At 39.5% G+C, this 14,880-nt stretch overlaps 1 protein-coding gene across 2 annotated transcripts in view; it reads right to left on the minus strand.

The window, feature by feature from the left end:
* LOC139415792 (galactose-specific lectin nattectin-like) overlaps nt 1-14,880 on the minus strand; it is a 1,187,935-nt gene that overhangs the window by 954,974 nt on the left and 218,081 nt on the right. The gene's annotated exons all lie outside the window — the stretch shown is intronic.

Genomic DNA, 14,880 nt, shown 5'->3' on the forward strand with positions numbered 1-14,880 from the left:
CACACTCTGCAACACACACTCTATAATAACACACACTAGGCTACACACACTCTGCAACACACACTCTATAATAACACACACTAGGCTACACACACTCTGCAACACACACTCTATAATACCACACACTAGGCTACACACACTCTGCAACACACACTCTATAATAACACACACTTGGCTACACACACTCTGCAACACACACTCTATAATAACACACACTAGGCTACACACACTCTGCAACACACACTCTATAATAACACACACTTGGCTACACACACTCTGCAACACACACTCTATAATAACACACACTAGGCTACACACACTCTGCAACACACACTAGGCTACACACACTCTGCAACACACACTCTATAATAACACACACTAGGCTACACACACTCTGCAACACACACTAGGCTACACACACTCTGCAACACACACTCTATAATAACACACACTAGGCTACACACACTCTGCAACACACACTCTATAATAACACACACTAGGCTACACACACTCTGCAACACACACTCTATAATACCACACACTAGGCTACACACACTCTGCAACACACACTCTATAATAACACACACTAGGCTACACACACTCTGCAACACACTCTATAACACACACTCTGCAACACACACTCTATAATAACACACACTAGGCTACACACACTCTGCAACACACACTCTATAATAACACACACTAGGCTACACACACTCTATAACACACATACTAAAACATACTATAACACACACTCTGCAACAAGCATATCTTACAACACAGACACTCACACACGCACCCACACACTAGGCTACACACACTGATAATACAACCCACAAACTCTATAATACACACTTTACAACACACACTCTATAACAGACTCACACCATAACACACACTCTATAGAAAAAAACACTAGGTTACACACAATATGACACACACACACACTCACATCAGCTGACAAATAAATAGCAGGTTGACGTTTATTGTCTTGTCCTAGAGGCCGTACTGCGCGATTTTCCCTTTGAATGACCAGCTGCAAATGTCAAATTGCCTATATTGTCAACATCAAAAAATTGGCATTAGGGTTAGCAGTGTAGTTAAGGTTAGGGTTAGGTTTAAAATCAGATTGTATGATTTGGTGTCAGCTAGTGACCACTCTGCAGAGCTATCTGCAGAACAAGATCCAGGAATGAAAAAACGCTAACCTGCGAACAGATAAACAACAAAAAAAGAGATGACAGGTAGTTAGACTAAACAATATTATTTACCAAATACTTTTTCTGTACATTTCAACGCTGTTTGCATGAAATAACATATTTCATAGTCTACAGCGTAAATGGTTGCATGAAAACAATAGGTGTTTGATTGCGCACATACATAGATCGCGTGTAAGTAGAACTAACTTCCTGATGTGAACGTTCTGAACCAGGATCATTTCCGGATACTCAGATGAGCCAGCAACAAGTCGGCCCGACTTCAAAAACTTCCAACGGTTTGTTAACCGATTAGTGGACTAATGTTCGGTACAAAGACTCCCAGATCCGTATCAGATCGATATCACTCTTATCGATCAACGTAAACAGTGGTGTAAAGACGCACCGGACATCCGAGATGAGACGACTAGAGAACAATTACCTGTGTCACCAAAGCCGTTACCCGTAGCAACTGGCCTCCGGGGCTGTACACAAAAACAACTCTCTACCCCAGCAGAGCGAGCTCTGAGAATGTGAGAGTTTTTTTTTTTTAAGTGAACTATTATGACATTTTCCTTTGTGTCATTTTCATCTTTAACAAAACCAATCAGATACTGGTGAACTTCTATTCTATTTTATTGTATTTTACTATATTCTACTCAGGGCCAGTTCTGTGCTTTCGGGGGAATTTTTACGTTTTTAAGTTAATTTCCTGCATTTCTACACATTTTGTAATGACTTATGCCATCTTAATGTCATATCTGAGTGAGAATGGCTATCAAAAATCAATGGGGGCTATCATGCCAAATAGTGTCCACTTGGAAAAAAAGTCTCACCATGGGATTCGATAAACAGTGAGCAACCCAAGATAGACCACAGTCTGTCATTTCAATCGGAAGCAAATGAATCATACTGAGCAGAACAATTAATCAGAGCCAAGCACGAGCTAGCGAGAGCCAATTGGCGCGTTCTACCATGTATTTGCATATTTCCGTTAGGGAACGTGCTTGTGTGCAATAACTCAATTCGCCCTAGCGCTCTTTCTAAACAATATATATAATATAATAATAATAATTTTATTATAATATATATATAATATAATTTATATAATATAATTTGACACATTGAAACTTGACATTGGGTAAAGTCCACAAAACTCAGTCCACTCTGTTTGTAACAGATTCAAGTTTTAGAAACAGAAAACTGTTTCGAGTTTCCAGTTGTTTTGTTACGCGGCCAAAATCATGCTGGATTGACAGCATGGCCAATGTGTTCAACCTTTTCTAGCCCATGGTGTTGAATGTTTATCCTTTTAAGCTTGGAAAAAAGAGACCCTTAAATGTAGACTTGGACCACACACCCACTCCACTGAATAGCAGGCTAGTGATTGCATTTCAACTCCTACAGTTAGCCACGGATTCCTTCCAAATCACTCATTGTTGAATTTGCGATTATCCAACTTGTTGTGTAATGTTTAAGTCCAGTGGCCGATGAGCACTGATACGTTTTATCTATAATTTCTCTTCGTATGACAATAATCGAAAAGGATTTGCCAGTAGATTGTCGACTTGATTCATGACGACGACTGCTTATCTAGATTGCTAGCTAAGATTTTCAAAGTATGATGTTGACATGATCAGTCCAATCAAAGCTACGGTAGATATAACGTGATTTTACATATTTTTATCTGTGGCCAATGACCTTGAGCCTTCTTGGATGGGCACTTTTAATGTAAATCTATGGCAGCACCCAAGGGGCTTGAATTTTTTGAGCTCTCCCTGTAGATTTTGCGGTGACGTATTGTCTGCATGAGTGACAGAACACTGAGCCAATCACAGCCCAACTAGAGAACAACCAACCCCTCAGCCCCACCACCACATAAAGCATGGAGTTAGTTACAGAACACTGAGCTAAACATGGCGCAACTAGAGAACATTACGCTCAGTGTTTTCTGCCCCACCACCACCACAGAAAGCACTGAGCTAGGGTGAAACGCCTGCATTTTGGAGCTGCCTTACTCAAGAAAAGCAAAAAAAGAGACCATGTTTGTATGCGGTGTCATGACATGGCCTTTTCTGGGTATAGATCGTGGCTTCCCCCTCTCTCTCACTCTCTCCTACACCCAGGTTCTGTTATCTCAGGTCATAAATTCCTGGAGGAGACTCTCCTCCTGGCCATGCAGTACGAAGAGAGAGAGAGGGCAATGGATTTCATGTGGCCGGACTCCTAAATTAATTAAACAAAATGTCCGCTTGTGAGAAGGTGGGAATGGTCCGTGGACACTTAAGGGACAGGTATGACGAGTGTTTTTCATTTGGTGACCTCAGAGAGGACAGGAAACACAGACAACTATATCTCTGAATGTGTACATTTCTCAATGATGGTGTTTGCATCTAATTGTTGTATAAAGTCAATGAGTAAAGATGAAACTATTTGTGAAATGATGTAATGTGATGTTAAACCTTTAATGTGAGAGAATTGTATTCCCTTTAAAGTTGAACTAAGTCATTGGCCCTGTGAGCACAGACATGATCAGGCATCATAGAACCGCCTTCTCTACTGTTACGAGTTAAACCCCCTCCTGAGGAAAATCCTCTTCAGACCACGTGAACCTCGGTGTAAACTGAGGTGCCACAGGTTTGAGTTTAGACTAAGCAAACCCACAGCGTGAGCTGTGATTGTGAATAGTTATTGAATTCCTAACCATACCACGTGGAGCGTTGGCTACACGGCTGGAAATGGTTCAACTCGGAGACAGATGGAAATTATGACAACCTGGGATGCGAAGACCGACAACCGCCGAAACATCTATTCTATGAGAATATATCTGATTGGTACTCTGAAGTATCCATTTTAACCATGAAAGACTTTGATCTTCAGGGAAACCGAGATCGAGAGAGAAAGAGACGCGGACGGACTGACGATTCCAACAGAGATCACGACGACACGTGGGCGTAAATATATATATATATATATCTATGTATATAGATATATATATATTGATTGCAATTATTCCCGAATGAGAGAGCAAAGGATTAGTATTTCAATTAATATAATTATCAATTGTGTGTAATGATCCCTGTGGTGGCTTATATCTGCATTACCAAATTAGTTACAAACTTCACACACCAGTCAGAGTTATACTTAAACTACATCTTTAATAATAAGAGCGTTGCAATAGCCTTTTGACTTTCAATGACGCGTCATCTCTAATGAACCATTGAAAGTACCAACAGAAAAGTACAAAGATCTTTTATAGCCAAGATACACCCCTCTCAACCTACATGACGAAACACAGATCTTAGGAACACTTCACAAAGGGACTTTATATTTGAGAAAGGAGTATCCCTTAGCCAGATAACATTCACTATAAATTATCGTTCAGTTTGGTCCCTAAGACGAGGTTCTAATCTCATTCCTGGTACTTCATAGCACAAAAACATTACCTCATGTTATCTGGAATGCTCTTTAGGGTTTATCACCCAAAGACATCGTAAGTTTCCTCTGTCAGTGCTATCTCATAGAGGCCCAATCCTCAGTGGAACACACACACAATAGTTAACAGAATACTCTATTCTGTTGAATAAAACAACCATTATAATGCAATGCAAGCATTATAACATGATCTTGCAATGTTCCTCGCCATCCCTCTGGTCTCTCGCTCCGCCCACTTCCCTTTGTCCACCAAGCCGTTATATTGGCATAGCTCACTAGGGAATCTTCCCTATCCTTGTTAGTAACTACATCTGTTTGTTTATGCATTTCTGTGATTATTTAGTTAGTAAATAAATTATGATGATTCATAGTAAAGGCTGATTTCCTCCAGATAACCAACTATTTACGACGTTTGGAATGAGACTAACGTGAGGTAAAGAATAATTCATTAATTAGAAGCCTAATTAATCAGACATTAAAAATATCTGACGAGTTCTATTAGGAAAAGGATAGCTTTGTAATCTGAATATTTTTTAATTGGTTAATTAGTTAATTACATTTACATAATTAGTTTAATCACATAATAATAATAATTACAGAGAATTGATTTGTTAAACTAACAGTCTGTAAGGGATTTCCTCCTGTTCTTCCGTAGAGGAGAGGCGAAAAGGATCAGAGGACCAATATGCGGCGTGGTAAGTGTCCATGGTTCTTTTAATACATAAATGTACACATGAACAACTGAATACAAAAACAATAAACGTGGAATGACCGAAACCCAAAACAGTACCGTCTGGTGAAAAACACAGACACGGAAACAAACCCCCACCAACACACAGTGAAACCCAGGCTACCTAAATATGATTCTCAATCAGAGACAACTAATGACACCTGCCTCTGATTGAGAACCATACTAGGCCGAAACATAGAAATACCCAAATCATAGAAAAACAAACATAGACTGCCCACCCCAACTCACGCCCTGATACCATATTAAATAATGACAAAACAAAATAAATAAAGGTCAGAACGTGACAAAGTCTTGACTTTTAATGATGCCAAAGACACGACAGCGGCTTTATTAACTCAATGAGTATTTTTTTTTAACATTGTTTGCAAACTGATACGTGACACGTACACGACCTTTCTACATTGTAGAATAATAGTGAAGACATCAAAATTATGAAATAACACATATGGAATCATGTAGTAACCAAAAAAAAGTGTTAAAACAAATCTAAATATATTTTATATTTGAGATTCTTCAAATAGCCCCCCTTTGCTTTGATGACAGCTTTGCACACTCTTGGCATTCTCTCAACCAGCTTCATGAGGTAGTCACCTGGAATGTGCACACTCTTGTCATTCTCTCTCTAAAGCTTGAATGAGTAGGTGTTCTAAAACTTTTGACCGGTTAGTGTACGTGTCACGTATCAGTTTGCAAACAATGTAAAAAAAATAAATACATGAGTTGATAAAGCCAAAATAACATAACATGAAAAACAGGCAACAGAAGAAAAAAATATATATATATAAGCTCCAGAGTTCCTCTGTGGAGACGGGAGAACCTTCCAGAAGGACAACCATCTTGCAGCACTCCACCTATCAGACCAGACAGAAACCACTCCTCAGTAAAAATGGCAGCATCATGCTGTGGGGATCTTTTTCAGCAGCAGGGACTGGGAGACTAGTCAGGATAGAGGGAACGATGAATGGAGCAAAGTACAGAGAGATCCTGGATGAAAACCTGCTGCATAGCAAACAGGATCTCAGACTGGGGTGAAGGTTCACCTTCCAACAGGACACCGACCCTAAGCACACAGACAAGACATTGCAGGAGTGGCTCCGGGACAAGTCTCTGAATGTGCTTGAGTAGCCCAGCCAGAGCCCGGACTTGAACCCGATCGAACATCTCTGGAGAGACCTGAAAATAGCTGTGCAGCAACGCTCCCCATCCAACCTGACAGAGCTTGGGAGGATCTGCAGAGAAGAATGGAGTTAACTCCCAAAATACAGGTGTGCCAAGCTTGTAGCGTCATACCCAAGAAGACTCTAGGCTGTAATCGCTTCCAAAGGTGCTTCAATAAAGTACTGAGTCTGAATACTAATGCAAATGTTATATTTTTAATATTAGCAAACATTTTCGCTTTGTCATTATGGGTTATTGTGATGTCATTATGGGGTATTGTGATGTCATTATGGGGTAGTGTGTGCAGATTGATGAGGGGAAAAAACAATTTAATACATTTTAGAAAAAGGCTGTAACGTCACAAAATGTGGAAAAAGTTTTTTAAAAATGGCAAAAAATTTAAAAATAAAATTCTTATTTACATAAGTATTCCGTTTTTTTCGATTGCTAAACGACAGTGGACACAACTGGAGTCACATGTGCAAAACTCTGACTACAGTCTGCACAGCAGCAGTTCATGTGGACCAAACTCTAGTTCGTTTTTCATTGCTTGAACACAGTTTTCAAAACTCTACACACTTATCCCATGACATTAACCACAACCTGCACAACACTGTGGATTTACAGCACTTTGTTCAAATGCTAACACACTGCTGTCAAAACTGTGAACCACACATTCAAAACGGAATAGATTTCAGCCTTGTGCCTTTCAAACACTGCTGATTGCAATTTCAGCTGAAAGGCTAAGCAGGTGTCTTGTTTTAGACTTGTTAGTGAACACACACACATATTACAGTATATATAGGTAGAGCTCAGAAAGACTCATTTTGAAAATGGAACAAGGAAGATGGGTTCGTGGAGGGAGAAGGGTGGCAGGGAGAGGGCGGATGCGTGGAGGAAGACAAAGAAGACAAAGAGCTCTTATTTCAGATGAAATAAGAGCTACACTTATAGACCATGTTGTGAACCATGGTCTCTCATTGAGAGAGGCAGGGTTGAGGGTGCAACCCAATCTGCAAAGACCCACAGTGGCATCTGTAATGCAAATTTTCCATCATGCAAACAGGTGAGAGTTACATCCTTACAGTAAATGAAAACATTACAGGAATCTATTTTGTATTGCAATTATAAAATATTTACACAGATATATATTACAGTAAGTTTGACTGTAAAATATATTTTTACAACAGGACCCAAAGGCTGCCCCCAACAGGGGGAAGAGGAAAAATATTTTCAGATGCGCAGGAAAATGCTATTGTTGACATGGTTGTTGTCAACAATGCAATAAAACTGCGGGAGATTCAAGATAGAGTGCTGGTTGATAATGATATATTTGAAAATGTTAATTCTGTCAGCACAACAACTATTGCTCGAGTCCTAAAGAAACACCAAGTTACAATGAAACAGTTATACACTGTACCGTTCGAGAGAAACAGTGAACGGGTAAAAGAGCAAAGATACCAATATGCCCAAGTAAGACGTCTGAGGTTACGTACACAGCTATACAAAATATTTACAGTAAAAAAAAAACACTAGCATTTCTACAGTAAAACTGTGCACTTACTGTTTTTCAGAGAATAATGGAGGTGGAAGCACTGGAAAGACCACATTCATTTGTATTTATCGATGAAGCTGGATTTAACCTTGCCAAAACACGGCGCAGAGGAAGGAATGTTATAGGTCAAAGGGCCACTGTGGAGGTTCCAGGCCAAAGGGGGGGAAATATCACCATGTGTGCTGCAATGGCCAATGATGGTTTGCTTCTCAACACACCACTCATTGGCCCATACAACACAGAAAGGCTTATAGCTTTCCTAGAACAGCTCTTTGCTCAGCTAGTGCCAGCAGAACAGGGGGAGCCAGTAAGAAACCCCCAAGTTTTTGTCATAGTTTGTGATAACGTTGCTTTTCACCACTCTGCAGCTGTCACAGATTGGTTTGCAGCACATCACAGATTTATGGTTTTGTACCTGCCTGCATATTCACCCTTCCTCAACCCAATAGAGGAGTTTTTCTCTGCCTGGAGGTGGAAAGTGTTTGGTCACCACCCACATGACCAAATGTCTCTTTTGGAAGCCATGCGTGCCGGATGTGAGGACACGAGTCCAGAGGACTGCCAGGGATGGATAAGGCACTACAGAAGGTTCTTCCCCAGGTGCATGGCAAGAGAAAACATTAGATGTGATGTTGAAGAAAACCTGTGGCCTGATGCTAGAGAGAGGCAGGATTAGCCCGTCAATTATTTGTTTGAATTACAGTGTGTACTTTTAGTTTCTACCTTTTTTTTCTCATTACTGTAATTCCGTAAATTACTACAGACTATTGAAGCAAACTGCTAATTTTCATTTACCTTAAAGAATTGTTATGTTCTAAAAAATTTAATAAATCATGTGAAAGAATGTCACTCTTTTTTTTGAAGAAAATATTACTTTGTATGAAGTCACTGAAATTGTTCAAACTGTAAAGATGAAAAGTTTGTATTTTCTGTACTGGTGTTTGATGCTAGTGTTTTTACTCTCAGTGTGTTCTGAGTGACAGTGTGTGTTATCTCAGTGAGGGTTGTGCATAGTGTTTGGCTGCACTGAGCGTGTTTTGAGCCATGTGTTAAGAGTTGTGTTGCTTGGAATGGGTTTTGCAGGTGATGTGAACTGTTTAGCTCAGGTGACTGTTGGTAGTGCAGACTGTAGTTAGAGTTTTGCAAATGTGACTCCAGTTGTGCCCACTGTCGTTTAGCAATCGAAAAAAACTGTAATATGAGACTTGAGCTCAGGTGCATCCTGTTTCCATTGATCATCCTTGAGATGTTTCTACAACTTGATTGGAGTCCAACTGTGGTAAATTCAATTGATTAGACATGATTTGGAAAGGCACACGCCTGTATATATAAAAGGTCCCACAGTTGACAGAGCAAAAACCAAGCCATGAGGTCAAAGTAATTGTCTGTAGAGCTCAGAGACAGGAGTGTGTCGAGGCACAGATCTGGGGAAGGACACCAAAAGATGTCTGCAGCATTGAAGGTCCCCAAGAACACAGCAGCCTGTAGGTCACACTAAATGGAAACTAAACGGAAACTAAAACAGTAGATGGAAACTAAACAGTAGATGGAAACTAAACAGTAGATTAAATGGAAACGAAACAGTAGATGAAACTAAACAGGTATGTGGTCAGACTAGAGAGAAGGAGGGTGGGCAGTTGCGGTGACAGAGACAGGAAGTCACAAACCACTCTTAACCTGTTCCTAGGCCACCTTTGTGTGTGTGTGTGTGTGTGTGTGTGTGTGTGTGTGTGTGTGTGGCAGCAGTGACACATTCTCCCAACTACTCTGGAATGAGAACAGTGCTGTTTGCTGTTAAATATTTCTTACAACACAGATACAGGAACCATCCCCTCGAGTCAAACACATCTCTACAATTCCATATGGATGATTTGCATGTATCCCCACACACACACACACACACACACACCCGACAGTGTTTCTGTCTTGTGATGTACCCCTGCATCTATACCCCCCCCCTCTCTCTCTCTCTCCTTGTTGTATACTGCATCCACACCTCTCTCTCTCTCTCTCTCTCTCTCTCGCTCTCAATTCAATTCAATTCAATTCAAGGGCTTTATTGGCATGGGAAACATGTGTTAACATTGCCAAAGCAAGTGAGGTAGATAATATATAAAGTGAATATATAAAGTGAAAAACAACAAAAATTAACAGTAAACATTACACATACAGACATTTCAAAACAGTAAAGACATTACAAATGTCATATTATATATATACAGTGTTTTAACAATGTACAAATGGTTAAAGGACACAAGATAAAATAAATAAGCATAAATATGGGTTGTATTTACAATGGTGTTTGTTCTTCACTTCGCCCTTTTCTCGTGGCAACAGGTCACACATCTTGCTGCTGTGATGGCAAACTGTGGAATTTCACCCAGTAGATATGGGAGTTGATCAAAATTGGATTTGTTTTCGAATTCTTTGTGGATCTGTGTAATCTGAGGGAAATATGTTTCTCTAATATGGTCATGCATTTGGCAGGAGGTTAGGAAGTGCAGCTCAGTTTCCACCTCATTTTGTGGGCAGTGAGCACATAGCCTGTCTTCTCTTGAGAGCCATGTCTGCCTACGGCGGCCTTTCTCAATAGCAAGGCTATGCTCACTGAGTCTGTACATAGTCAAAGCTTTCCTAAATTTTGGGTCAGTCACAGTGGTCAGGTATTCTGCCGCTGTGTACTCTCTGTTTAGGGCCAAATAGCATTCTAGTTTGCTCTGTTTTTTTGATAATTCTTTCCAATGTGTCAAGTAATTATCTTTTTGTTTTCTCATGATTTGGTTGGGTCTAATTGTGCTGCTGTCCTTGGGCTCTGTAGGGTGTGTTTGTGTTTGTGAACAGAGCCCCAGGACCAGCTTGCTTAGGGGACTCTTCTCCAGGTTCATCTCTCTGTAGGTGATGGCTTTGTTATGGAAGGTTTGGGAATCGCTTCCTTTTAGGTGGTTATAGAATTTAACGGCTCTTTTCTGGATTTTGATAATTAGTGGGTATCGGCCTAATTCTGCTCTGCATGCATTATTTGATGTTCTACGTTGTACACTGAGGATATTTTTGCAGAATTCTGCGTGCAGAGTCTCAATTTGGTGTTTGTCCCATTTTGTGAAGTCTTGGTTGGTGAGCGGACCCCAGACCTCACAACCATAAAGGGCAATGGGTTCTATGACTGATTCAAGTATTTTTAGCCAGATCCTATTTGGTATGTCAAATTTGATGTTCCTTTTGATGGCAAAGAAGGCCCTTCTTGCCTTGTCTCTCAGCTCGTTCACAGCTTTGTGGAAGTTACCTGTACCTCTCTCTCTCTCTCTCCCTGTTGTATACTGCATCTATACCCCTCTCTCTCTCTCTCTCTCTCTCTCTCTCCCTGTTGTATACTGCATCCATACCTCTCTCTCTCTCTCTCTTTCTCTCTCTCGCTCTCTTTCTAACGCTCTCTCTCTCTCCCTGTTGTATACTGCATCCATGCCTCTCTCTCTCTCTCTCTATCTCGCTCTCTCTCTGCATCTATACCCCACTCTCCTATCTCTCTCTTTCTCCCTGTTGTAAATGAAATCAATACCCCACTACCCTCTCTCTATTTATCCCTATTCTATACTGCATCAATACCCCATTCTCCTCCCTCAACAACTAGTATGCATGGCTACCACCACTAGTATACATGATTACCACCACTAGTATACATGACCACCACTAGTATACATGATTACCACCACTAGTATACATGATTACCACTAGTATACACGATTACCACCACTAGTATACATGACCACCACTAGTATACATGACCACCACTAGTATACATAACCACCACTAGTATACATGATTACCACCACTAGTATACATGATTACCACTAGTATACATGATTACCACTAGTATACATGATTACCACCACTAGTATACATGACCACCACTAGTATACACGATTACCACCACTAGTATACATGACCACCACTAGTATACATGACCACCACTAGTATACATGACCACCACTAGTATACATGATTACCACCACTAGTATACATGATTACCACCACTAGTATACATGATTACCACCACTAGTATACATGATTACCACCACTAATACCACCACTAGTATACATGACCACCACTAGTATACATGACCACCACTAGTATACATGATTAACACCACTAGTATACATGATTACCACCAGTAGTATACATGGTTACCACCACTAGTATACATGATTACCATCACTAGTATACATGACCACCACTAGTATACATGATTACCACCACTAGTATACATGACCACCACTAGTATACACGATTACCACCACTAGTATACATGATTACCATCACTAGTATACATGATTACCACCACTAGTATACATGATTACCACCACTAGTATACATTATTACCATCACTAGTATACATGATTACCACCACTAGTATACATGATTACCATCACTAGTATACATGATTACCATCACTAGTACCATCACTAGTATACATGATTACCACCACTAGCATACACGATTACAATCACTAGTATACATGATTACCATCACTAGTATACATGATTACCACCACTAATACCACCACTAGTATACATGGTTACTACCACTAGTTTACATGATTACCATCACTAGTATACATGATTACCACCACTAATACAACCACTAGTATACATGGTTACTACCACTAGTATACATGATTACCATCACTAGTATACATGATTACCATCACTAGTACCACCACTAGTATACATGATTACCACCACTAGTATACATGATTACCATCACTAGTATACATGATTACCATCACTAGTATACATGATTACCACCACTAGTATACATGATTACCATCACTAGTACCACCACTAGTATACATGATTACCACCACTAATACCACCACTAGTATACATGATTACCACCACTAGTATACATGATTACCATCACTAGTACCATCACTAGTATACACGGTTACCACCACTAGTATACATGATTACCACCACTAGTATACATGATTACCATCACTAGTACCATCACTAGTATACATGATTACCACCACTAGTATACATGATTACCACCACTAGTACCACCACTAGCATACACGATTACCACCACTAATACCACCACTAGTATACATGATTACCACCACTAGTATACATGATTACCACCACTAGTATACAAGATTACCACCACTAATACCACCACTAGTATACATGATTACCACCACTAGTATACATGATTACCACCACTAGTATACAAGATTACCACCACTAATACCACCACTAGTATACATGATTATCATCACTAGTATACATGATTACCATCACTAGTATACATGATTACCACCACTAATACCACCACTAGTATACATGATTACCACCACTAGTATACATGATTACCATCAATAGTACCATCACTAGTATACACGATTACCACCACTAGTATACATGATTACCACCACTAGTATACATGATTACCATCACTAGTATACATGATTCCCACCACTAGTATACATGATTACCATCACTAGTATACATGATTATTATCACTAGTATACATGATTACCACCACTAGTATACATGATTACCTTCCACTAGTATACATGATTATTATCACTAGTATACATGATTACCATCACTAGTACCATCACTAGTATACACGATTACCACCACTAGTATACATGATTACCACCACTAGTATACATGATTACCATCACTAGTATACATGATTACCACCACTAGTATACATGATTACCACCACTAGTATACATGATTACCACCACTAATACCACCACTAGTATACATGATTACCACCACTAATACCACCACTAGTATACATGATTACCACCACTAGCATACATGATTACCACCACTAGTATACATGATTACCACCACTAATACCACCACTAGTATACATGATTACCACCACTAGCATACACGATTACCACCACTAGTATACATGATTACCATCACTAGTATAAATGATTACCACCACTAGTATACATGATTACCACCAATAGTATACATGATTACCATCACTAGTATACATGATTACCACCACTAGTATACATGATTACCACCACTAGTATACATGATTACCACCACTAATACCACCACTAGTATACATGATTACCACCACTAGCATACATGATTACCACCACTAGTATACATGATTACCACCACTAATACCACCACTAGTATACATGATTACCACCACTAGTATACATGATTACCACCACTAATAACACCACTAGTATACATGATTACCACCACTAGTATACATGATTACTACCACTAGTACCACCAATAGTACCACCACTAGTATACATGATTACCACAACTAGTATACAAGTTTACCATCACTAGAAAAAACGATTACCACCACTAATATACATGATTACCACCACTAGTATACATGATTACGACCACTAGTACACATGATTACCATCACTAGTACCACCACTAGTATACATGATTACCACCACTAGTATACACGATTACCATCACTAGTATACATGATTATCATCACTAGTATACATGATTACCATCACTAGTATACATGATTACCACCACTAGTATACATGATTACCATCACTAGTATACATGATTACCATCACTAGTATACATGATTACCACCACTAGTATACATGATTACCATCACTAGTATACATGATTACCACCACTAGTATACATGATTATTATCACTAGTATACATGATTACCATCACTAGTACCATCACTAGTATACATGATTATCACCACTAGTATACATGATTATCATCACTAGTATACATGATTATCATCACTAGTATACAT

The sequence above is a fragment of the Oncorhynchus clarkii genome, chromosome 9 (genome assembly GCF_045791955.1).
Source record: "Oncorhynchus clarkii lewisi isolate Uvic-CL-2024 chromosome 9, UVic_Ocla_1.0, whole genome shotgun sequence".
Lineage (NCBI taxonomy): Eukaryota > Metazoa > Chordata > Actinopteri > Salmoniformes > Salmonidae > Oncorhynchus > Oncorhynchus clarkii.